The 25,176-nt window shown below is 47.3% G+C and overlaps 1 long non-coding RNA gene across 1 annotated transcript; it reads left to right on the forward strand.

The window, feature by feature from the left end:
* The first annotated feature begins 554 nt into the window (after positions 1-554).
* LOC142819442 (uncharacterized) lies at positions 555-11,434 on the forward strand. The gene is made up of 4 exons (XR_012897347.2): positions 555-2,029; positions 3,451-3,673; positions 5,467-5,582; positions 10,842-11,434. It is a non-coding gene; the product is annotated as an uncharacterized LOC142819442 (long non-coding RNA).
* The last annotated feature ends 13,742 nt before the right edge of the window (positions 11,435-25,176 follow it).

The following is a 25,176-nucleotide window of genomic DNA, read 5'->3' on the forward strand; positions in this document are numbered from 1 at the left end:
CAAACAAACAAACAAACAAAACAATCCTGTGCACTCCACGTTTGCTGACAAGGCAAAAGGGCCTCTCTTTTTTTTCGTTCCTAAAAGGAAGATCCAAGCCAGGCGAGCTGGGAAAGTTGAACTCCTTTTTGGCTGCCTCTGGGGAAGGCGCTAAGTACGAAAAGCCCATTTCTGATTAACTCCTTTTCTTCGAAAGGTGCATAATGGGAGCAAACAGGGAGCTGATGGGGCAGGAACATATTTTATTCATTTAGGGGCACAAAGCAGCTTTTTCTCTCTCTATCACTCCCTTTCAAATCCAAGGCAGCTAAGGGCATAATTCAGCGGAGTAGGGGGGGGGGAGAGGGGAAAACTTATGGAGTGCGAGGTGATGGAGCAGTGATCTTTCATTCACCGGTGGGGGGGGGGTGCGTAATATACACGGGGGGGGGGCGGAGAGAAACGCGGAGCGCAGGCTCACACCTAGCAGGGAGCAGGGAGTGGCTTTGGCTTGGAAACACTTCCCACTGGCCCTCATGGAAACACCCCCCCTTCTTCCCCCGCAAAATGTCACAATAAGGACGAAGCCTGCACACGACCAGCTCTAGATCCGACCCGGCGCGGTGCATCGATGTGCCGCGGGGCGCGGAATTCTCCGCACCCTTTTATGGGCCACCGGCGCATAAACCCCCCAGGAAAGGTCTTTTCGGCTTCCAACCCACGCGCGTTTTTCTTAAAGGGCCGAGGTGTTTCCGGGAGCTCCGGGGGCGGAGGGAAGGGACACCGGGGTGACCGAGCCGCTTTAGAAAGAAGACCGTTGTCGACCCTTTAAAAACAGTCCGGTGACACCTTGATGACCCACCCAGTTCTGAGGCTAGGAGCGTTCGTGGGTAAAACCCAGCTCATCAGACCCTGCGCAGATCAGGACACTGGTGATGCTGGTTCCCTGCCCCGCAGGGCTGCAGTCTGACCTCCTATTGGGCAGAAAGGGGGGAGCCTCCTCTTCGGCCAGTTCCCCCCCCCCCCAAAAAAAATCGGTTCAGGTCTCGGTCGTTTGCCACCCTCGGGGACAGGACCCCAGTAATCACAGAGTGCACAGGGTGGGTCTGTATTTCAGGTGCGGCGGCACCTCCTTCCCCACCCAGCCACCCCTGCAAAGGGAGAAGTGGCACGAAACCGGGCGCACTTCGCTTCGGCGCCTCTTGGCTGCGTTGACACGGAAGAGGGCAGCAGAATTCTGCCGGAGCGCGCAGCGGCCCCGAACCCAGCTCCTAAGCGGGGCTGGGCCCGAAGCACGAACGCGCCCCCCCCCCCCAACCCTTTTTCCTCGGGACAGGGACCAAGTTCAGGCTTCACACGGGAGCCAGGTGCGTTTAGACGTCCAGGGAGCCAATTCGATGGGAGGCGCGCGCCGGTCCGGCTCTTTTCGCCGTGTAGACGCGGCATGGCACCGTATTCACCAGCGGGCCGCGTCCGGCGTTCTGCCCGCAAACCCCCACCCAAGGGGTGTGGGGATGGGGGCTTGCTCCCCCCCCTCCTCCGTCACCACCGCTTTCCCCATAGTCACAAAGTTACTAACAGGCTTAACACAGCCACAGCTGCGCTAGGCATCGCTTCCCCGGCTGCCCGGGTCCCTGTGGAAACGGAGTTAGAGGTAGATCGCGCCGAAGGGTCAATTGCTCCTGCTCCCAGCCCCCCTCTGCGCCCCCCCCCCCGGGTCCCACCAGGCCCGGAGCCTGGCAAATCGCGAATCCAATAGGAAGGAAACCAGGAGCCCCCGCTCCGCCAAGCCAGCTACAAACCGGCAGTCACCAGGAAAGCCCCGGAGCAAAACCGCTCCGGCCGTGACCTTCAGGAAGGCGCAATCAATCATGCCGCGCGGGGCGCACCTCGGGGAGACCTGCCCGGCTCGCCCAGCCAGGCCGGGATGGGAAACCTGTTAACCCTTTCGGCTCCACAGCCACGTGCAGGAAGCTCCCCCATCCCTCCACCCCCTTCAGCTGCGCAGCAGACGAGAAAGAGCTGGGGGCAGGTCAGTGCCCGGAGGCAGGTAAGACATTAGGCTGGAGCAGGGAGCTGGGTATAAGGCAGGCACCAGGTGCCCAGGGAGCTGAATATAAGGCAGGCACCAGGTGCCCAGGTGGCTGGGTATAAGCAGACGCCATGTGATCCGGTAGCTGGGTACAAGATGGACACCAGGTGCCCAGGGAGCTGGGTATAAGGCAGGCACCAGGTGCCCAGGTGGCTGGGTATAAGCAGACGCCATGTGATCCGGTAGCTGGGTACAAGATGGACACCAGGTGCCCAGGGAGCTGGGTATAAGGCAGGCACCAGGTGCCCAGGGAGCAGGGTATAAGGCAGGCACGAGGTGCCCAGGGAGCGGGGTATAAGGCAGGCACCAGGTGCCCAGGGAGCAGGGTATAAGGCAGGCACCAGGTGCCCAGGGAGCGGGGTATAAGGCAGGCACCAGGTGCCCAGGGAGCTGGGTATAAGGCAGGCACCAGGTGCCCAGGGAGCTGGGTTTAAGGCAGGCACCAGGTGCCCAGGTGGCTGGGTATAAGCAGATGCCATGTGATCAGGTAGCTGGGTACAAGACAGACACCAGGTGCCGAGGGAGCTGGTATAAACCAGAAGCCCTGCTCAGCCAAGCAGAACACAGACATGCTGGTACCTGAGCCAGCTGCTGAAGGTGTGTGTGGGGGACACCCCTGAAATAGAAAGGGCTTTCCGGGGAAATGGAGCCTGATTCAGCACCTCTAGGAATGTGTTGTAGTTGTGCCCCGGATTACACTGCCCCTGTGCCCCCTCTGCCTCCTTCACTGTCGCTGAGCAGACAGATGGTGGCAGGGATGGACTAGACATGCTGAGGCCCTAAGATGGGGGTGGAGGGGAAGGAACGTTTTTCGGGGTTGGGGGCTGGTGACCCACAAAAAATCAGTCAGGGGCATACAAGTGAGAAGGGGAAAAGTAACAACCCTCCCCAACCCCGCGAAACAAAAAAAAAGCAAAAACAAAAACAAACCCTCTCTGATGTGGCCTTTGACTGAGAAGGAGAAAGACCCTCCCCACGATCCCCTCACACCTCAGAGCCTGGGGGGAAGGCCAGGCTAGTAGATTTTGTGTGCTCCAGTCCCACAGGGGGATGGAGGGGCGAAAGTGCCAGTGCAGGCTCCCCAGTGCTGGGGAGGAGGGAGCCCTGAACCTTGGAGACTGGATCTGGGCAAGCCAGGATCTGGATCTGGCCCCCAGGCCATGGGTTCCCCACCCCTGCCCTAAGCTATATCCAATTTAAGAGGCCCCTTAGCACAAGCACACGTGTATTATGCTAATAAAAAGGACAATGAAAATAGAACGAAAGGTTTATATTTGCATCTATGCCAATACATAGGCAAGGATGTAACTAAAAACTAGTAATTTTTTAGTATTTAGAGGCCCCTCATAATCGAAGGCCATAAGCTGTAGTTTTCTTAGCTGGTGCAGAAACCCAGCGTGGGCGGCCAGGACCAGCTTTCCAAGGAAGTGGAAGCTACAAGGTCTCTACAAAGTCCCTACTCCTACCAAGGCTGGAGGCAGATGGTGGAAGCTGCAGGTTTTTCTCCTGGGTCACATCTTGCTGAGCTGAAGACATGAGTCCAGGTGAACATTTCTCATAGAAGAACAGCCCGACTGCCCAGTTGGGCCAGGGCCCATTATGGTAAGTCCACCCCTGCGCTGAAACTCACGGTGTGTCTACAGCTGAACTGCTAGGTGTCCGGAGGAGTTGGCCATCTGGGTACAAGTAGTCCACCTCCCACAGGCGGTCGCTAGGGCAGCAGAATTCTTCCCTCTGCTTGGCACACTCTGTGCCGGGGTTCAGGCTGGCAGGACTCTCTCTCTTTCCAGGGGTGGCTTTCCACACCATGAGCAGGGCCATCGCCAGGGGTGAGCAGGGCCAGGACAACCCCCTGCCTCCAACCCAGACCCCATCCTGCTCCTCCCCACTATATCCCCCAATCAGCTCTTCCCACCCCGGCTGCTCCTCCACCCCCTCCACTCCTGCTCCATCCCCCGACTCGCCCCTTCCTGCTCTTGCTCCTGCTCTGCCCCACCCCTATGCGACCCCTTTCCCACAAGCCCCTGCCCCTGAGTGACACAGCCCTGGGGGATTTATGGGGGTTTGGGGCTGGTCGTAGGGGCTGGGCCCACCCCCACACTCCCTGGTGATGATGAGAAGCAGAGAGACCCAGACCCAGCCTAGTCTGCTTTACCAGTTCTCAGCTGCTTCATTCCATTTCATGCCGCTGGTGAGTGCAGGGGGCGGTCCCATCTCCTCCCCCAAGGCCCCTCTCAGAGCCATGCCAGACGCCAGCGGAGCAAAACGGGCTCAGACCAGGTCACTCCACTTCCCGTTGCTGCTGGTGAGTGCAGGGACAGGCCCGACCTCTGCTGCCAGCACCAGCCCCCCCACTAATCTCCTCTGGCCCTATGCTTCTGCACCCCTCTGCAGTGCGGGGTCTCCCTCTGCATGGGCGGTAGCCCCGAACCATGCTATGGATGGGACAGGTCTGAGTACAGACTTCAAGAAAGGCCAAGAGCCACTGAATTAGCGGCCTTAGCCAGATTTTCCCTTCTCCTGAAAGCACATCGACCATTGACAGACCAGATCCCCAGACTTTTCTTTGACTAAGGGTTTGCTTCCTGAATTATCTACCCTGAGAGCTAATGGCAGCTCCCCAGGGCACTATAGCATGCCACAGCTTAGTTAGCAGAGCGGGCAGGGGAGGAGGAAAGGGGCTCACTCAGAGAGACACTGACTCTGAGGCAGTTAAAATGAAACTCTCCTTAGAACAGTTACAAAAATTAATTGAAAAAAAACTTGCAGCACATCTCGTGTGTGTGGGAAATTTGGTGGGAACATTTAATAGAATCATAGAACACTAGAACTGGGCGGGACCTCAAGAGGTCAGCAAGTCCAGTCCCCTGCCCTCAAGGCAGGACCAAGCACCGTCTAGATCATCCCTGACAGGTGTCTGTCCAACCTGCTCTTAAAAATCTCCAGTGATGGAGATTCCACAACCTCCCTAGGCAATTGATTCCAGTGTTTAACCACCCTGACAGTCAGGAAGGTTTTCCTAATGTCCAACCTAAACCTCCCTTGCTGCAGTTTAAGCCCATTGCTTCCTGACCTGTCATCAGAGGCCAAGGAGAACAATTTTTGTCCTTCTTCCTTGTAACACCCTTTTAGATAGTTGAAAACTGCTATCATGTCCCCTCTCAGTCTTCTCTTTTCCAAATTAATCAAGCCCAATTCTTTCAGTCTTCCCTCCTAGCTCATGTTCTTTAGACCTTTCATTATTTTTGTTGCTCTTTTCTGGACCTTCTCCAATTTTTCCACACGTTGTGTAGAAAACATTTCCCCCCCCCCTCCTCCCACACCCAATTCTCAATGTATTACCTTTTGCCAACCTGCTCTTTTCATAAATAATGTCTCTGCTCTTCCTTACCCAGGATCTGTTCCATTTAGGAGTTATTTGCCAATCTTGCACAAATTTCTGCCTGGCTTTACCTGCCCTCTGCATTGAAGTTAAGGGAAGAGACCAGGTTCCTTGGGGCAGCCACTGTGGGTATGTCTGCACTGTAATAGAGCACCCGCCACTAGCCCGGGGCAGGTGATTCAGGGTTAGATACACGGGCTTGGGCTAGTACCTGGGTTTGGGACCCTCCTGCCTCATGAGATCTGACACCAGGCTATAGCCCAAACCTGAAAACCTACAGTGCCATTTTTATAGCCTCACTGATTGAGCCTCACCAGCCTGAGGGTACATCTAGACTATAAAGCTTTTCTGGGACACCAGAGGTCTCCCAGAAAAGCTGTGCCACATCCAAGGAATGCATCTGATTTTCCGAAAAAAATTCAGAAAAGCAGAGGCATATTTTTGGCATCCCTGTAAACCTCATTTTACCAGGAAGAAGGGATGTCCTGAAAAAGGGTTTTTTCCCCCTGACATTTGGCCCTGTGTAGATGGGCCAAATGTCAGAAAAGCCTCTTTTGGAAGAAAAGCGGAAAAAGGTACAAAAAGGTATCTTTTTCCAACTTTTCTTAGTAGTGTAGACACAGCCTAAGTCAATCGACAGAGATCAGACACCAGTTCTTTATTGCAGCGTAGACAAAACCTGCAGAAGGATTAGATTTTTTGTCATAAAATGTCTATTTCCCTATATACACACAAACCTGCAAAAATACTTCCATTGCTCTTAATCCAGGACAATGAATGCTGCCTGAGAACTACCTTGGGTGATATTTGCTGGGTATATTTGGACACGTGTTGCTCATGATTCATGTTTTAATATTATAAAGATGTAAAGTTTTGAATCTCAGGGTATGTCTACACTGCTACCCTAGTTTAAACTAGGGTGGCTAACGTAGGCATTCGAACTTGCAAATGAAGCCCGGGATTTAAATATCCTGGGTTTCATTTGCATGTTCCCGGGCATTTTTAAATGCCCTGTAGTTTGAACTCCCTGCCCGCGGCTACACGCGGCACGGGCTAGGCAGTTTGAATTAAAGTTCCTAATTCGAACTACCATTAAACCTCCTTGAAGGAGGAATAACGGTAGTTCAAATTAGGAGCTTTAGTTTGAACTGCCTAGTCCGTGCCATGTGTAGCTGAGGGTAGGTAGTTCGAACTATGGGGCATTTAAAAATGGTGGCACCCGAGAACATGCAAATGAAGCCCAGGATATTTAAATCCCGGGCTTCATTTGCAAGTTTGAAAGCCTATATTAGCCACCCTAGTTTGAACTAGGGTGGCAGTGTAGACATACCGTCAGTGTCTACTGTCATTGATGAATACCCCCATGACATAATCTTAGAACTGTGAAAACATAAATAGATTTTTTTAAAGTATAATCTCCCATAATTTTGCATCTCTGTGAAAATTAAAATTGATAAAAATGCTTAAATATAAACAATGATCTATCCATCAAAATTATGAAACATGTATTGAATTCTGCCCAGCCTGTCTGTACACATAAATACACTTTTTTCCTTCAGATCCTGCATATGAAACAAACGATTTTACAACCAATATGTCACCGAAAGTAAAAATGAACCCAATATCTAACTTAAAACAAAATATCACTGAACAATGGAGTTTATTAGACTTTTTAAAAAAACAATAAATTTGCTAGATTACTATACTTAAGCATGAAAGAAACCCTCATATTGCTATCTAGTTAGGGGATAATACATTAACTTTATCCTCATGCTATTGATTGGAAGCCTCTCCAATCAACTTTCCCTGAACAAGTTTACTGTGCATTTCTGGCAGCTTTTGCTGAATTCAATAAGGAAATAACTACCCTTCAGCCTACCTCAAAGTGATACATAATGACCGTAGGAAAAAACAGATTCCGTGTGCAGCTGCCGAGGTTCTACTGAGCACTTTTCTCCATATATATATACATAAAAAATAAATAACAGATTTTGTTGACCTACGGCTAAAACCCATTTTCTTGAATACCCAATAGGCAGTGGGCAGCATGAATGGCCCTCCATCTCAGTGGGCCACAACAAAGCAAGATTTCCTCTAATCTTTTCCATCCATGTGCAGATTTTTCCCAACCATGTGTGGAATAAATTTGTGCACTCAGGCATGTGTAAATGTGTACCACCAGTAGAAACAAAACACCCAACTGTGGGTGCTCTGCTCATCAGCTGGACAGCATTTGAATCTCTCCTGAACAGCTGCACACGTTCACAGCTTACAGGGAACACTGGCAGCAAGATTGTCGTAACCAAGATGGTCGCCTGGGATAGGCTAGTTTTGCTCACTGCACTTGGGTACCTAGAATTTGTGGGCTGTGCCGATTGAACCGTAAACAAAATACCTTGTGGGCTGCACATAGAACCCCAATGGGCCGCATGTGGCCCCCGAGCTGCAGGTTGCCTGCAATTGTCCTAGATGCACACGGAAAACAGTGCCAGACCCCTATTTTATAAAGGGCTGTACATTTAGGTCAGATCCAGCATGTATCACTGAAACCACTGTGAAGCAATGGCTTATAGAGCAACACAGAGGTGGGTGCGCAAGCAGGCCTTTCAGAAATCCATTATCTTCAAGGGGTTTATTTTTGCACTTACAGAATCAGCATTTTTGTGCCTCTCTCTCCTCCCCCTTCCCAAATGTTTAAGCAACAAAATTGTAAAGGAGGAACATTTGCCGAGGACTGGCTGAGAGGAGCTGGTCTAAGTGGCTATTCAGGGCTCCCAGGTGGCATTATTCCCCAGGAAATGCTCGGAGGTTCTGGCATCATTTCTAGGTGTTGCACATGGCAAGAAGCCCATAAGTACACATTTTATTTGTTTGGTTTATTGAAAGCATGTGATGCACTTTCTAGTCAGCGTGCCTATTTCTAGACAATTGATGCCCGGTACATTAGCCCATTGTTAGAGATATTTGCTGTAGTTCCTGCTCTTGGGTCTTAGAACGCCCCCTGTTCTATCAGAACACTTTCCCCAAGAAGCCAACAGCAAAATCTGCCCCGTTCAGCCCTGCTGGCAGAAACCAGCTTTAAACTATGGTTGGGATCTGGTTTTGAAACAAGCGTATGCATCCTGATGGTGATGGTTGGCTTGACCGTGAGATCGCAGGAAAGCTAAATCAAAGAAAGAGACGATGCACTGAGCTCTCAAAATCTGGAGGTCCATGATCATTCTTATTGCACCTACCAATGAGAGCCACAATCTCAGGCCAGGTCTCCTCTCATAGGGAAGGTCAAAACAAGAGACGCAACTTCAGCTGCGATAATTACATGGCTGGCATTGACTTACCTTGTTTTGCGTTTCCTACCAACCCCACAGTGGGGAGCACTGTGGGGAGCAAACACTCCCATTGGCTTCCCTTACTCCTTGCACAAGCAGGAGTATCAGCTGCAGATGGGGGAGAGGGGCACCCTCTGAGTTTGATTTAGCAAGTCTGAACTAGACTCACTAAATCAAACTCTGGAAGATTGATCATGGCAACCTCAATCTTCCACTTAGTGAAGACATGGCCTCAGTCCTGCTTCTGTGACAGCTTCCTTTTTGCAGTGGATGGATGCTCTCATGTGAGGTTATTGTCAACACATGAGGGAACTTCCTCAGGTAGCAAGACTCAACCTCATGCAAATCTTAGAAAATCAGTACATGGCACTAGAGTTTATTCGATGGGGAACCAGTGCAGGGAGTGGCCAGTTTAAATCTATGCAGTGAGCAGTGAGTACACCCAATTTTTGCAAGTCCTTCTTCTAAAACATTTTAATTTATTTGTTTTCTAAGTTAAGGTCATTTACCATATTTGGCTGAAATGTTCATATTGGGATCTACCAATAAAAAGACGGTATAAGAGCTAGGTATTATCATTACCTTACTACATTATCATATTTTACTACAATATCATATTTTACTACATTATCATCAATGTAATAAAAACAATACATAGGACACATACACAACTTCCTGTTTTCAAAGCAAATGGCTTACCTAGATGGTTGACATTCACAAGTATTTGGCCCCTTTTAAAGACTAGCAAACAGCAGCAGACCAGTTAAGTGACTCACCAAAGGACAAAGGCAGGGTGGGATCAGACCCAGGGTTCCTATTGCTTGGACCATGCCAACTGTATATTAAAAGGCGTATCTTAGAAATATATTGTCACATGTAAAAGGTCCCTTCAAATTGCTTGCACATAGTGTTCAATATGCCTTTGGCTATCAGCTTCAAAAGTAAAGCTTACACAAAACATTCCAAGATTCAGCTGCAGCTTTTAAGAGAATGGTACTAATACAGGTTGAACCTCTTTCGTTCAGCACCCTTGGGACCTGACCGGTTCCATACTAGAGAATTTGCCAGACCACACGAGCTCAATATTGTCTAGCAGCATTACCAACACTTCCACTGCTTACTGGCTTACTTAGGGCATGTCTACACAGCACCCGAAACTCAAATAAGATACACAATTTGTGCTATGCAAATTGCATAGCTTAGGGTACGTCTAGACTACAAGCTTCTTTCGAAAGCGATCTGCTTTTTTGAAAGAGAGCATCCAGACTGCACGGACGCTTTCTCGAAAGAAAGCCCTGATTGCTATTCACAGAATGGCCACCAGGGCACCTGTGCTTTTTTCGTCCCTGTTCTGCGTCCCTGTTCTGCGTCCATGCACACCTTTTTTGAAAGAGCTCTTTCGAAAAAGGCGTTCTTCCTCGTAATTTGAGGTTTACCAACGCCGAAAAAACACCTGCCTTCTTTTGATTTAATTTCCAAAGAATGCGATTGCAGTGTGGATGCAGGTGAAATGATTTTGAAAAAAGGGCAGGGTTTTTTTTTTTTTTGAAAAAAACAATGTAGTCTAGACATACCCCTATTCTGAGTCTATTTTGAAATAGGCTATTTTGAAATTTGGCACTGTCTACACAGCACCAAACTTAGAAATAAAGTGCTATTTCGAGCCATCCCTTACTCCTTGTACAATGAGGCTTACATGGATGGCAAAATAGCATGTCTGCTATATTTCGGAATAGCGGATGCATTCAAAAAAAGCAGAGTAGCTATTTTGAGATTCCTCTGATATCCTGAAATAACTTTGCTGTGTAGACATACTATTAGGGATTATTTAGAGTTAAATAACAGCACAGAACACTAGAGGCCAAGATTGGTGGTTGCAGACAAGCTTCATAGGACTGCAGGAAACTCGGCCACACCCATGGTAAGTGGACATCTGGCTAACCAAAATCATGCCAGACCATGGATGTTGCCAGACCAGAGAGTGCCAGATTAGAGAGATGCCACCTGTAGTAGTGATTCCTGATACATATTCCTGATCCTTTTCTCACCTTAACTCTAGGTTCACTACCCCTGAATGGAAACTCCCTCCGTTGCTCATCTGCTACAGCGTTCCAGTTCTGCTCATGGATTCTGAAATGAGATGGGACAATAGTTTACTTCCTCAAAAGTGCACAATTAAATGGAGCAAACTGAGAACTCTCTTTACAAATAAACAAATGAGATCGCCTATCGAGTGATCTTCAATGGCTTTAGTAAGAGGGGCTGTTTTCTCACTGTGGGAAATACACTGCTATGAATAAGAGGCTTGCTCCATTTCAGTCGTTTAGGTGCATTACAGCAAGTGGGATAGCTTTCTGTCATTAGGAGGAATGTATTTTCTATAACATGATTACTAGCTGCTTTTTAACTCTGCTCTTAAGCAAGCTAGAATGTGGACCAATTAAAGATTACAAAAGGGCTTGACATTTTCAAGGGAATCAGAACCTTAATCAACTTTTTGTCCTAATGAGCCATTTTGGGCAGAATGAGCCATTCTGGCTGTGAAGTCTGCTACTCTGGAAGCATATTGACCACCAAATGCTATTTGGCAGGGCACAATTAAGGTGTAAAAAATGACTGCAAAATAATAAAATGAAATCAGGTCCCGATGGGGGAAAAATGACCAGTATCGGCTGTTATTTCTTTAAAAAATAATTTAGAATGTCTGCTCCATTTGTGACACTTCATATAATAGCCACCTTCGCCCGAGTCCTGGCAGAAAAGCTGCTGTGCATTTCTGTGTTATAATCATCCGGGCTTCACCTTGGTCTTTAATTTTACAGCTGGACCAGTTTATCACGGCCTAGCTTTCACGAAAAAGGGAAAACTATCGCTTTAAAGCAAAAACCATTCAAGACGCTGCATCTTAACGTAAATAAATCAAACCAAAACCAAGATTTGTGCTCCCACGAAAGCCGTGCTTGTTCTCAAAGCAAACCAACACCCCTCTCTACTTACGCCTATACAAACTAACCCAGCAATTGCTTATTTTCTCATCAGGGCTGGTCATTCCACATTCATATTTCTCACCCTCTGGATACTTCACCAATGCATTTGCCAGGAACACGCATCCCCTACAATAAAGTCCCAACCCCTTGCATGTTGATGATGATCACAAACGATCAGTGCAAGGGCTTGATACTGCAAACACACGTGGGCGACTCCACACATGCAAGCTGTCTCGCTGAGCTCCCTGACATTGCTCATGTAAGCATTGTGTGGGTGTGGTGCACTGTCCCGGCTAGTGGCACCAAGACCACTTACAGAAAAAGAATAATGAGTCTGCTTTGTAGGCAGGTGGCTCTTAGCTCATCGGGGAGAGATTGCTGCCCTGAGCTTCAGAAATCCCCGGTTCAATTCCTCCCAGAAACGACCGGGGTCTGTTGATGTTACATTTGCTCCTGAAAAAGGCCCTTTTCTGTGAGCTGAATCAAGCGTATCCCACAGCTGTCATTTTAGCCCAGTGGCTTTCAGACTAGGGGTTGTGACCCAGTACTGGGGAGTGGGATGTCAGGTGCTGGGTCTCGTTGCTTCGGGGGGATCAAGTGACCAGTCAGGGGGGGCTAAAGCAGCAACCTGCCTGGCCTGGCACTGCAGACGGTGCTGGGCTCCTAGGTGTGTGTGTAGGGGAGAGCGCACAGGGCTTCCCACACTGCCCCTGCCCCAAGCACTAGCTCTGCCCTCCCATTGGCTGGGAACCTGCTGCTGGCTGCTTCTGGGGCGCAGCATGGTCTGCGGTGCCAGGAGAGGCAGGAAGCTGCCTTAGCCCCCTCTCCCCCTCCACTGCACAGCTGCCCGGGAGACACTCAAAGTAAGCCCCTCTTGACCACCAAATGTCAGAGCCCCCTCCTACATCCTCTCAGCCCCACCCCGGAGCTCACACTATGTTGGGTCATGGGCATCAACAATTTTCTTCAACTGGGTCATGAGAAAAAAAATGTCTCCGATTTCCCCTGTTTTAGCTGACACATCCAGGATTGAACCAGGACCTCCAGAGCAAGCATGCACCATTACAGTCTGAGCAGGAGAGCAAAAGCAGTGTAGGAGAAAGCTCCGTAACAGCTCATATCTCCTGCGAACTCGCACAGAGAGGGATCCATAACACACGTTCCCCAGTGGGTTATACCCACACAGTGCTACCTCGCGAGACTGCTTATTGAGTCAGTATTTTAGAACTCACCCTTAAACAGCGAGTGAAAAAAACAGCTCACGGACATTTGAAATAATGCTGTTGCTGAGGGTTGGGGGGAAAATGTTAAACATTTTTTATGAGGGGAACAAAATTACAAAGCTCGCTGTAAATCTTGAAATCTCCCGTGCCCTGATCCTATAAATAAAAGTTATTGGGATTTTCTTTTGTGCTAAATTTAAAGGGAAGTCTCTTTTCCACGGAGAGTTTTCTTTAAAACAAGCAAGGGCCAGAAGGAATTTAATGATGGCATTTCCAACAAGCAGCATGAATGAATTAAAGAAGAAATGCAACGAGAAAGCAGCTGTATTATTTTTAATAGGAGCAGATGCATTTGTAGTCAGCTGTATGTTATTCCCAAAGAAGAACAAAATTCCCTAGCCATACCCAGCCACATTTTGGTGATGGTTTCCTTTTCCCTTTATACTTGAAGATCATTGGTTCTGGTAGGTAGTAGAATGTGTCCTCAAGTCCACTGAAACACTGGAAGGAACAAACAGAAATTCTAAAGATGGCTCTCCTTCCCTAGTTTATCCACTATTCATCTCTCTCCGTGATGTGTTTTCCTTATGCCACACGAGGGAAACACTTGTCAACTGTCTGATTAAGTCACATTGAACCAAACATCAGGCTATCTCAGACTGAGCTCAGCGATTTGGGTTAATTCAATGATGCTACTTTGCAAAGCAGAAAACTCTAATGTGACTACTATATCCAGCAACCAGCCAGGGGGGTTTCCTTACTCCACTTTCAAAATATACTCAGCAATCCTGACAAGCCCTGGAAATGGCCAAGCCTCAAAATAGTCAGTCCAGATAAACAGAAAGTGTCTGGAAGCTTATCAGCACAAACTGCTTTATTTGGGATATTTTATAATGCACTCGTGGGATTTCGCAGGGTTTGGAGCCTAGCCCCTGACACTTTTCAGGAGTAGTGGTGATAGCGTGGGTGTCCTGGCCAAGCAAGTTTGGATAATGACGTTCTTTGAAGTTTCAGCTAGATGCTGACCTCTTAACTTCCTGTCAAGCTGTTACATAGTTGCATGCTTGCCACATTCCACCCCAGAGCTGGCTGCATTTCAAATGTAGCAGCTAACGAGGTACCTACTAAAAGTTGAGGTTTCCTAAATCATTTTCTACATTAACTCTCCATTTTCCATATGCTTATATATCTGGGGCTTAAACTTTCTGTCCTTTGTCTCCTCTCAGAGCTGAACTTTTGGAAGAAAATCGGAGTGAAAACAAATCAGCTGTTATCGAGTTATGGGAGTGTGGAGAAAAAATGCCACGCTTCTTCCCCCTTCCCACCGCCGGCTGGCAGGCCCTCCTTGTGACACCCTTATAGATACCTGAAAAAAAGTTACCACATTCCACCCCAGAGCCGGCTGCATTTCAGTGGAGGGGGAGGAGGGAGAAATGATTTCTTTCTGTTGGGTAATACTGATTGAAAATTGCTTTAGTGAAACCTATTTTTGACCTAAACATTTAAAAAACCCAGTTTTTGAATGCAAAAGGGAAGCGTTTTGGGTGTTTGAAAAAAAATGGTTAGTTTTCAAAGAACAAAAACATTGCTGGTTTTTAATTATTGGTGACATGCTGTTTTTTATTTTGGGAGCAGATTTTGGAACTTTTTCTCCCCAAAAAATTACTATAAAAAGAAATATTGGCCTTTGTCAAGAAGTTTTGATATTTAGGTTCTGTTCCTGAAATACACAGTGGAAGGTGAAGTCTCATAAACATATAACAATACATATAGAAAAGAAATAAAACTCTACTAAAATAAGATACTCTACTAACATCTATGATGCGTGGTTTGTTCTTTCATCCTGTCTGCAGAGAAAGACACATGTATAGCAATGTTGCTTGAAGCACTGCCGGAAGATGTCCAGATACTGCAGTGATCAGACCTGTACAAGACACTATATAGAACTAGAGGATTCTATTCGCTGGTGTCGCTTGGGTCCTTAACTCAATTCATTTTTGTTTTTTGGAACATAAGATGAAAATGTTCATTTGGATCATTGCTCTGGGGTGGGGCTGGGGAGGAGGGGTTCGTATGCAGGCTGCCCCGGGGAGAGAGGACAATGCCGGCCCTCTCTCACCTCAGCTGCTCAGGGCCAGGTGAGAAACGCCTCTCCATGGTTGCTGCAGCTCCAGTGGGCACAGCCGGAAGAGGGGCACATGTCCCCTGGCTGGGGCAGATCCAGCTTCATCTGCCTCCTGTGTTCCCCAGCCAGAGTGAGGAATGCAGCAAACTGGGCACTTTCCTGTCACTCCCTGACAAAGGGGAGCAACCACAATGTTCCCGTGTGAATTGGGAGGGGAGGTTCGTCCCCCCTGCCTTCCCTAAAGGGCACCTGTGGGGTGGAAGGCTTGGGGCTGGGATGCCCCTCATCAGCCCCTTTCACCTGCCTGGTGATTTTGTCTCTTTGTATGGTGTTATGAGAAGTAATCCCATTCCGGGTACATCCCATTGTCCTGGCACAACCAAACCCATATGGTGCTTTAAGTTATGATGAGAGGAAGCTGTGTGCCAAATTTGGTGGTCCTGGCTCTTACCATCTAGAAGGAGTTTTTGAGCAGATAGACACACACACACACACACACACACTCAAATATAGAGTAGATAGAATAAGGCACATCGTCCCCAGTGAAATCAGTGAGGCCCAGAGCAGCCCATCTGTAAACCCATGCACAATCAATTACAGGACTGGGACATAGTTAACTAAGTACTTTTGGAACCCTTCATGATGGAAGGTACTTCAATGTAAATGATTATTGATTGTACAGAGTAAACCCTGTTCAAGGTGAGGTGCTCAGCTATTGCTTGATGCTCTTTGACTCCCACACCGTGTCTGCTTGTAGGTTTCAGTGAGCCTGGAGGTTGCTAAAAAATGATAATCATAGACTCATAGGATACTAGAACTAGAAGGGACCTCGAGAGCTCATCAAGTCCAGTCCCCTGCCCTCATGGCAGGACCAAGCACCTTCTAGATCATCCCTGATAGATGTCTGTCCAACCTGCTCTTAAATATCTCCAGAGATGGAGATTTTACAACTTCCATAGGCAATTTATTCCAGTGTTTAACCACCCTGACAGTTAGGAAGTTTCACTCTCAGAGATATTGGTAAACGTGACTCAGATAGGACAATCTTTATTATACTACCGAGTGAAATGATGGATGTCCCAAAGGTATATTCTCCTTCCCAGTATACGTGTGACATATCTAATGTATGGATTCCTTTATTTCCCCCACCCGGCATATTATATAACTGCTAACATGATTTTTATATCTCTTCACACGTGCACTGGAAATATGTAAAACACAAATAATAAATTTAATGCGGGCTGTTGACAGCTCTGTTTCACAGCAGAGTAGATACTTCAAAATGTGCTGCAAAACCAAAACGAAACAAAACCACTTTCCTCCAGAAATGGGATGTATAGGATGTGACATAACTGCAAAAACGTCTGGCAAAGGCAGGCATTATAAATTGATCTGCGGCACTTTGCGGTGGTGGGTATTTCAATGCTGTGTGCTTTGCTTAGAAAAGACATGAGGAGGATCGACAATCACGCAGAGCAGATTAGAAAGAACAAAACCATTTTTGAAACACAAACCATATTGGGTTTAGGAGTTTTCCTCCCCCACTGGTTATAACAGACAGAAACTTTTGTGATAATGGCGGCATGCGCTGATGCTGAAGAGCCGGAGCAACAGCGAAGGGATGAAAGGCTACAGTGAATTGTCTGCCTTCCACAACACAATGTCTCAGATACTGTATGTTTCACTGCGTAGGAAAACATATCTGAATGAGATGAGCTCCTCCTCCCACCTTATACCTTTACATAGACTGGCAAGGACACGCTAATCACGATTTTCTGTTGTCGCCAGTGTCTATCAGCATGGCATAAAACAGCACTAGCATGACCAGAAATGAACAAAATTCTAGCCAAGTGTTGCGCAAAGATACACACCTATGGTGGTGTCTTCTTGCCCAAACCTGCTAGCTGGGCACAATGGAATAAAGTTATCCAGTGAGGAGCCAATTCCGTACAAAGCCAATTCACTTTTTCAGTTTCATTTAAACATGATAAGGTGGGTTTAACTGGGACTTAAGGACAAAGTCCTGGTGCAGGGCCGAATTCCCTTCACTGTGCATGACAGAAAGCACTCTTCTTACTAGGGCAGACCAGATATTTTCCATCCAAGATGGTTTTTGAGAGAAAACTGGATTTTGGAAACCATTTTTTCCACAAAATGTCTCCACTTCCTGCAGAAAATTTGAACTGAAAAACTGAAAACCCAAAACTATTTGTATTTTCAGCTGATATATTTTTTTAAGTTATTTGACAAATATGATGGTTTCCCCCATTTTCATCAACAGTTTCTGTGGAAGAAGCCCCCTTTTCCCGACCAACTCTTGTTCTGACCCAGGACCATTTTTCCCCCTGCCACTTCCCCTAAAGTAAGTTCCCATTTGCTTTACTTTCCCCTTGGATGTTCCTCTTCTACACGTGCACATAGCCTGGACCCGTGAGGTGCTGAGCATCCTCAACAAACAGTGGGCGAGGGACAAAACCTTCCCTTCCTCCTTTTCCTGTGGAGAAAGAGCAGCCTTAGATCACAGTCAAGCTCCAGAATCCACACATCTCCTGGCCAGGCTGCTGTGCTCCATCACCAGCCAGCCCTCCTGATCTGTGGGCTACATGAGCTGGAGCTAAGCCCTCTGCTCCAACAGAGTGGGGGCTGTGGGCAGCTGCCCCTGCTCCTGGCTAGCCAGGCAGACCTACCACAGCCTGGTTTCTGCTGAGGCCTATGAAATGAATCTTGCCATTTCCCTTCATTGGAGGTTTCCAGGTGAGGCACAAGCATGGCCTTGGGGTTAAGGCAGGGCTGACAAGAGACTTCACCAGGCCCTAGGAGAAGCCAGTTCAAGACAATGTCTTGAGCCAGCCAGCCCTTGAGTGCCACCGGGGTTGCCTCCAGGGGCTCCAGCAGCAACCAGAGATATGGACCTATTTAAATCAACAGGTCCCAAGGAATCTGCTCCCTTTGCCCCTCCGCCATGTTGGTGGCCCTAGCTCTGGACTGGGATTCAGGAGATCTGGAGTCAGTTCTGCATTCTCTGCCATAGGCTTCCTGTGAGACCCTGAACTCTCTGGGCATCAATTTCTCACTTTTTGCCTGTCTTGTAGACAGGGCTTTGTGAGGGAGGGACTGTCTCTTGCTATGGGTTTGCACAGTGGGCTATTTGTTTCAGCTGGAGCTGTAGGTGCTCCCATAATACAAAATAATAATGACCAATAATGGGGCATCCAGCACCCCATCAAACTCAGCTCTCATTAACAATCAAGCCTCTCAGCTCCACTACCGTGGAGGGCTATTGTGACTCGCCTTCTTTCACAGATGTAGAAACTAATGGACAGATAGGTTAGGTGACTTTCCAAAGGCCAACAGCTGGGAAAAGAACCCAGAATGGAATTCTAGCATCTCATCCTATCACTTTTGTGTCCTGATGCCCCTCATCTACTGGAGATCCCTTTACAGAGCATGTAGCCTGGCATGGAAGGTGTCCCATGGCTGAAATGGGATTAGAGCCTAGTTGCCTACAAATAAAATCAATCAATCAACCAACTATATAGCTGGGAAAGTGTGTGCAGCAGTCTGTCTGACGGTGTGTCCGTCCATCTATGTCAGGGGTGTCCAAACTTTTTTCAAAGAGGGCCAGATTTGATGAAGTGAACATGCGTGAGGGCCGACCATTTTGCCTGACATTCTTTGAACCATTAAAATTAAATGCAAATTAACTATTTTATGCAAAGTTTATTGCAAACGGCATACTTTTCATTTCGTCACATGGATGACAAATCTAAACAGGTGTTAAATCACTCTGCCTTTCATATCTGAAGGCCAGATAAAAAAAAATCCAGGAAGCTGAAATATATGTCAGGAACATTGTAAAGTACATTACATATTATTGATAATAAAGGTTGTCTGTCAACTTTTAAGTTCAAAAAATATGAACAGGAACATAACACCAAGTATACATGTTGTGTCCAAATATATTTATAACTGATTTAGACCAACTGACTAACTGAGATTTTACAATGTATTCATCTCAATACATATGGATTCGTTGGGGGGCCATAAAAGATAGATATTGCCAAATTACCTGTGGGGCCGTATTAAACCAGAACACGGGCCGCAATTGGCCCGCGGGCCGGACTTTGGACATGCCTGATCTATGTGCTTGTTCAAGAGCGTCTCCTAAACGTCTCCTAAATCACCAAATTTGACACGGAGCTTCCTCTTATCACAACCCAAAGGCAAGGTCAGGGTCTGGTTGTGCCAGAATAATGGGTTATGCATGGGATGTAATCATTTCTCATCAAACAGAAAGGAAGGGGTGTGAAAGCAGGGACAGTTATACTCCAGAATGACCACGGGGGGCAGCAAGCACCCCAGCCCTGGGGAGCAGCTGCTGCCGTCCTAGCCTAACTAGGGGAGCAGCCACCGGCTATCCAGCGCAGCCCCCACCAGCTGGGGCTGGCCATGGCAAAATGGTTTAAAAATTCCATTTGTCCCACGTTACAAAGTTCTGACTTAGTTTCCTTTTGGAGAAGGGATTTTTGATGCAGAGGCCACCCCTGCCTATGGCAGACACCTCGGAATGATTCATGCTGTAAGTTAGCCCACGGCAGAACTCCACTGTGGCGTGATACCGACAACACTTCTCTTTTTTCTTGTCTGTTCTTAATGAAATCTTTCCATATTCTTAATAGTGGAGGGTGGGTCTATTCAGTGTGTTCCTTCCAGAATTCTCTTGTTTGCTGCAGTCTTCAAATTTTCCAGTTCATTTCCTATTTTCCTGCTCTGAAACACCCTGCCAAAAAATCCCCGAAGCACTCTTTGGTACTTGAAGAGAAGAAAAAAAATCCAAGAGGCAGACGATTGGTCCAGATTTTGTAGATCATTAGCAATAGAGCTATCCAGAAGAAGTGCGTCACTTTAATTGTCCACAGCCAGTTCTCTACAATGGATATGTAGGGCATATCTCAGAATGCATTCCAGTCACTAGAAACCTTTAAGGAAGTCTGTGCAACTGTATTGGATAACCATCTGCAATTAATTGTCTGGGACCATGCAGCTAGAATTAGAGTTTTGATACTCCATTTAGGCAATCAGGTTCCATCGGAAATGAAATGATAGGTTGGTTGATGCCTATGTATTGTAAACAGTAGGAGCTCATATAGCCAGTAAAAAACCAGATATCCAAGACAGGGTTTCTCATCCAGGAGACAGATTTTACAGCCACTTTCATTTCTTATAGTCTTTCATGGAAAGAATGATTTTGGTTTCATGTAATTCCCCATCAGAAAAACTGGAAACATTACAAACTCCGCTGATACTCCAGCTCTAACGGGAGCGGGTGCCAACTGGAGCAGGTTAGAAATTAGGGAATTCCTCCTGGTATAATAGTGGAAAAAATTATCAGGCAATTTCATGAAATATTGGTGTTTTTACTTCACATATTTGACTTCCAAGAAAAATATCCCATCCATCTAGGTGGCTCGTGACATGAACCCAGCTTGTCGAGTATGACTGAAAATAAAACCAGTATGCGTCGATCAACCAGTGGACTAAGCTCCAGTGCTGAACATCTCACAGCATGTTTGGGTGGGAGGCTCTTTAGTTCATTACGTAACAATGTTTCATTTGGGGAGAGTTAATTACATCTCTAGGCCGCCTCCTGTATTCCTCATTCAGCATCAAACTCTCACCGATTACAATGGCCTTCGGGTGCCAATCCTGAAATTTTCTCTCTGAGAGGGCGGATGCCTGCGACAGCACGGAAGCTTGTGGTTTTCAGGGACTCCATGCAAACGTAGGGGTCTGCCTCCAAATAATAAGTTGAGGACTGGGACCTTGGTACAGGGGGAAAGATTGGAGCCAAAAGCCAGAAGTAGGTTAGAATCACAGAATGCTAGAACCGGAAGGGACCTCGAGAGGTCGTCAAGTCCAGTCCCCTGCACCCATGGCAGGACCAAGCACTGTCTAGATCAGGGGTTCCCAACCTGAGGTACACGTACCCCCAGGGGGAAGCTTGTCAAGGGGGTACAGGGAATATTTGGTAAATAACTAGATTACCCTAATTGAAATATTCCAAAAGTAGCCGTGTTACTGAAAAAAGTTGTGGATTCTAGAGTCTAGAATTTTATTCCTTTCATATTGAATAGGGGGTACAGGGACTGAAAAAGGTTGGGGAACCCCTGGTCTAGATCATCCCTGACAGGTGTCTGTCTGACCTGCTCTTAAATATCTCCAGGAATGGACATTCCACAGCCTCCCTAGGCAATTTATTGCAGTGTTTAACCACCCTGACAGGTAGGAAGTTTTTCCTAATGTCCAGCCTAAACCTCCCTTGTGCAGTTTAAGCCCATTGCTCCTTGTCCTGTCATCAGAGGCAAGAATTCCAGTCACTAGAAGGAGAACAATTTTTCTCCCTCCTCCTTGTAACACCCTGTTAAGTACTTGAAAACTGCGATCCTGTCCCCTCTTCATCAATGCTTTTCTAAACGAAACAAGCCCAGTTCTTTCAGACTTCCCTCATAGGTCATGTTTTCTAGACCTTTCACCATTTTTGTTGCTCTTCTCCTAAGCCTCTCCAATTTCTCCACACTTTTCTTGAAATGGTAGGAGCTGAATTGAAATAATCTCCACAAGGCATGCTAAGACATGCTCATGCTCTTTTAGGCAATTCCTTGCACTCAATGGCATTTGGGTTCTTGCTGCAGATAAACTCCTTCCTCCCCATCCCGTGGGCAGTTATACACCCAAATAGTCCCATCAACTCCTGGGCATCATTTGGATGAGAAACTGCCCCCATCCCTGCGAGTATGGCTATGTCTAGACTGCAAGCTTCTTTCAGAAGAAGCTTTTCCAGAGGAGATCTTCCGGAAAAGCTTATTTCAAAAGAGAGCATCCACACACAAAAAGCGTAACAAAATAGCGATGTGCTATTTTGAAAGATAGCATCCACACTGATTGGACATTGGGATAGGCAGGGGACTCTTGGGAGGTTTGAGGCACAGCCATAGGTGCACAGAAGTGTGGCAATGGCAGCCGTGCGGTGAGGTGCAGCTGTCAGGGCTGGCTTCCTGACACAAACCTTGTCCCAGGTGCCTGTGGCTTTAAGAGCTGCCAGAAGACAGGAACTATAGAGTTGTGATGAGTGTGGATGGAGAGGCCAGCAGGGCACCTGTGTTATTTCCTGGAGGCCTCTTTTTTCGACAGAACTCCCTCTTCCACGTCCACACACACCGTTTTCTGAAAAAGCTTTTTTTGGAAAAAACCTTATTCCTTGTAGAATGAGGTTTACCACTGTCAGAAAAAGCCCTCCGTTATTTCAATGTTTTGTCAAAAGAACACAATTGCAGTGTGGACGCAAGTATTGTTTTTCCAGAATAATGGCCATTATTCTGGAAAAACACAGCAATCTGGCCCTGGCAAGTTGGAAACAGGACCCAAGCCTCCAGCTAGTTGCCTAATTTACCGGACCATTCTGCTCTTGTTTTGACATCACAGTTCAAGCATCCCTCAACACAGCTATCATTCCATTGGCTGGAACCCTCTGTTGGGAGCTGATAGATGAGCTGCACAGAGGAAGCTGTTTTCAGTGCACAGCAAGTTCTATCAGGTCTACAAAATCCAGGAACGATGAGACATTCTCATGAGTGCTATTTAGTAACACTACCCATTCAGTAACTATTTACCGACAGACAGACAGTGAGCGCTCCTGTCACAGATTCTGATCTCAGTGACGTTGGTGTAAATCTAGAGTAATCCAGAGAATGGAATGGATTTACAGTGGTGTAGCTAAGCTATTTGGAGGCCCAAAAGGAGGGAAAAGTTTGAGCACCCTAGATTTCCTCCTTACTCTTGGTGAGGGAGATTCATTGCAAAAGCCAGCCATAAATTCTCAAGTTCTGCAAGAGTGCAGCTCTGAGGGCCAGACAAATTAAGACAGATGTTCTGAACTTTTGGCTAGCAAGGAAGTGGTTTCATGTGGCAAGCCATGTGAAGGCTTTCGGGACATCCTCCCTTCTCAGACACAGGACGAAAACAGATAGCAAAATACAGAATCTAAGCCGATTCTGATGAGCAGGAAGAAAACCTGCTGGAATTGCTGGGGCCCGCAGAGAGACACCCCACGGTCGGCTGACTTCCCAAGTCAGATTCACGCTGCTTCAGCACATTCTCATTATGTGAGCCTTAAAAAATATGAAATAAAGAAAGTGCGGCCAAGTGTTACAAAGACAGGAAAAGGATTTATCAGGGAGCCTTGCAAAAGGGAGAGACGTATTCCCGTGTTACTCTTTGCGTCTACAGAAACCACAGCCGCGGAAATATCAGACAGAAAAAATGAGGAGATTGTCTGAAAGATTTGGAGAGCTTCTCCTCTCGATTCAGCAACCGCACCATTCGGCAGCCTCAGATAATTCCATTGCTCCCATAGGCGGGAGCCCTCTCTTCTTGTCACTAAAACCCTGCACAGACTCTCTCCAGACCTTACTGGCCTTCTGTCTCTATACCCCCTTACCTAGTCACCAGGGGTGGTGGGTGAAGGTAAGACTAGGGGAGGCAAGCCCCCAGCTCTGCTCCAAGCTCCGCCCCCTCTGGCCAGGCCCCACCCCCACTACAGAAGCCAAACTGCACCTCCCCCACAGCACCATAGGGAGGTTGGCACTGGGAGGCCAGACGCTTGGGGGCAGCAACACTCCGCCCCAGTACACCTACAGTAGGCATTCTGGGGTGGAGTGTGGGCAGAGCAAGGTGTCAGTTTGGTAAGGCAATGCCTTCCCCTGCCTCACATACCCACTGCCCCTGCTAGTCACCTAGCAATGGCATCTTCTCCCCCGCTCTGAGGGGGCCTCTAGACAGCAGCGCTATTTCGGGATACTTCCAGTATCCTGAAATAGCATTTTGTGTGTCTTAACAGAGCGCTCGTTATTTCAAATTAGCTTTTGAAAAAACGGGTGCGCTATTCCGACGTCCTGGTAAACCTTGTCCCACAAGGATTAAGGGCTGTTTTGGAATAGCACTCTATTTCAAAATTTGGCTCTGTGTAGACAGGTCCACAAATTTCCAAATAAGCTATTTTGAAATGCACTCAAAATAAGCTATGCAATTTGTGTAGCTCAAATTGCGTAGCTTATTTCGAGCTACGGGTGCAGTGTAGATGTACTCTAAGCAATCTTGCCATTCATACTGTAACCCAGACACCTAGGCTACATCTAGACTGGCATGATTTTCCGCAAAAAAGTTTTCCATTAAAAGCATTTGTGGAAAAGAGCATCTAGATTGGCACGGATGTTTTTCCGCAAAAGCATTTTTTGCGGAAAAGCGTCCGTGCCAATCTAGACGCGGTTTAGCGCAAGAAAGCCCCGATCGCCATTTTCGTGATCGGAGCTTTTTTGCACAAAAAAATACCGCGTAGTCTACACTGGCCCTCTTGCGCAAATGCTTTTGCGCAAGAGGGCTTTTGCCCGAATGGGAGCAGCATAGCATTTCCGCAAGATGCACTGATTTCAGACAGTAGGAAGTCAGTGTTCTTGCAGAAATTCAAGCTGCCAGTGTAGACAGCTGGCAAGTTTTTCCACAAAAGCATCTGCTTTTGTGGAAATCTTGCCAGACTAGACTCAGCCTAGCTAGTGTGGATCACTGTCCCATGTAGTGGCACTTAGACAAGTTACAGTGAGAGATAAGAACAAGGGAACACTAAGCTGGGAGCCAGCTGGCTGAATAGCCCAAGCTCTACTAAACTCCAGAGAAGCCAAGTTCAAATTCCCCCAGGTGGTGGTTACAATAGCACTAGAAATCTCTCCTTTAGAGTTTTTGCCATTTGAATGCCCTGCTGCGCTCCCATTTCTAACACAGCTAAGTGCCCCCATGCTGTGTAGAGTCTTGGGCATGCAGCAGCGTGCAAAACCCAGGCATGACACCTGCCTCTTTTCACACTAGAATCCTCCCAATTCCTTTCTGTCTTTTTACCCTGTTCTCCTTCGGAAAGGAGTCTGGGTCCCAGTGGGTTGATAGTTCCTGTATAGGAAACAGAATTAGCTCCCTGTGATAGTAAACGCTGTAACAAAGTTGGGGATCAAA

The sequence above is a fragment of the Pelodiscus sinensis genome, chromosome 24 (genome assembly GCF_052426305.1).
Source record: "Pelodiscus sinensis isolate ZL-2025 chromosome 24, ASM5242630v1, whole genome shotgun sequence".
Taxonomy (NCBI): Eukaryota; Metazoa; Chordata; order Testudines; family Trionychidae; genus Pelodiscus; species Pelodiscus sinensis.